The sequence below is a fragment of the Lissotriton helveticus genome, chromosome 12, assembly GCF_964261635.1.
Source record: "Lissotriton helveticus chromosome 12, aLisHel1.1, whole genome shotgun sequence".
Lineage (NCBI taxonomy): Eukaryota > Metazoa > Chordata > Amphibia > Caudata > Salamandridae > Lissotriton > Lissotriton helveticus.
This window is the reverse complement of record NC_136073.1, coordinates 139,134,709-139,136,380: the sequence shown is the minus strand read 5'-3', so window position 1 is coordinate 139,136,380 and position 1,672 is coordinate 139,134,709. Positions and strand designations below refer to the sequence as shown.

The 1,672-nt window shown below is 47.1% G+C and overlaps 1 non-coding gene across 1 annotated transcript; it reads left to right on the top strand.

Annotated features, from left to right (window-relative positions):
- Window positions 1-689: 689 nt before the first annotated feature.
- Window positions 690-771, top strand: TRNAS-AGA (transfer RNA serine (anticodon AGA)). Its single transcript has one exon. It is a non-coding gene; the product is annotated as a tRNA-Ser (tRNA).
- Window positions 772-1,672: the final 901 nt, after the last annotated feature.

The window sequence follows — 1,672 nt, the reverse complement described above, 5'->3', positions numbered from 1 at the left end:
TAGAAAGGGCTGGTTGGGACGTGCCTAATGCCACTAAAGGGGCGGCCCTTTTGTGGTGGCCCCCTGCGTGGGCCGCGGGCAGCCGCATAGTTTCAGGCCAAGACATTGAGGCACTCAGATAATCCTGCACCAACTCGCACATACCGGGGAGCGTCACCAAAGAACACGGATATTATTTAATGAGCTGCACTGAACACACTTCACTAACAAGAACTTCACACCCATCACTCCCCAGAAAAGATGGATTGAAGGATAGATTCACACAACATACCCTCCCTCCTGCCACACTCGACCAGAAAGTAACTGGTCTCGCCTCAGAAGCACTGCGCATGCTCAATGTTCTGCAGGTTCTTCTCACACCCGAGCTTAATCAATACCACACACTATCACTCACTGGGCTGTGAATCCTTAACCCTTCCCTTCCTGTACCCTTTTCACTGTACTCTCTCCCCCCCCCCATCAGCCTCCCCCACTTTCATATACATGGACCCGTGCTGCACCTTCTTATGTGCTTCTCTGGAGTCCACAGCTCATAACTTTCCAAACTGGATGTTGTGCTGTGTGTTGTGCTGTGTGGCCCATTATTGCTGCGCCTCCCTTCCTACACAGTCTTGTTGTACATCATACTAGAAACCGCACCACAGCCATCATATGGATGAGTTCAGTGATTGTATCCACTCTTCACGTAAGTAGTCGTGGCCGAGTGGTTAAGGCGATGGACTAGAAATCCATTGGGGTCTCCCCGCGCAGGTTCGAATCCTGCCGACTACGGTTCTCCTTTTAATCATTACATTTTGGCATGGGAACTATGTGGTTTGGAAACATCTGATTCTTCCGTATAATTGTGTCTTTGCTACACTTGTCACATATAACACCATCTGCTGCACAATATAACTGCAACAATAAAAATACTCTAGGTAAAATAAATCAAACATACTTTATAAAGTGCCTTATGTGGTTTCACTGGTCACCTGTCTTTTATGCGTTGCTGTGTTCAGATGCTAAGCTGGCACTAACGAGGAGAAACTGTTTCCTAAATAGCATAATGTGTGTTAGGCGCAGTCGCAAGACACTGTGGGGCCCCCACTGTCCCACACTTTGCTCCCCTCTTGTTTAATCCTCTCAGAGGACAAGCAGCGCTCACTCGTTCGGTTCTTTCTGATCAGTGATGGAGGCGCCTGTCAGCGCTGCAGGTGTCGAGATTGTTGCAAAAAAACACAAAACACAATTCCCTCCTCTGCCATAAGCTTATACACCCCCCTCGACCCACACACCCCAACACTGAGGGGCCTCAAAGCCAGAGGGGTGAAGCCTTCATCAAATTCCACATCACACAAGAAAAACGAAAATCAATACAATGGTACAAGATTTAATTAAATGAAATATTGCGACCCCAGCTTAACATACTTCAATATCGTAACACGTGACGGACCGAGCACACAGAATCAAACCCCTGTGCACTACGTTTGGAACATCAATACCTATGGTCCCTAAGATACCGAACTCTACGGAATAAGCCCATTGCGCACAGTAATAACATACCCTTCAAAGGCTGCTCTCCATCTCATCATTTGACCCTCAGGTTCATTTGGAATATTCATGGCTTCCTGATGAAGGCTCACAGCTGTAACCTTGAGCCATGTTTTTAGATTGAATTGTTTAGTTGGATTAA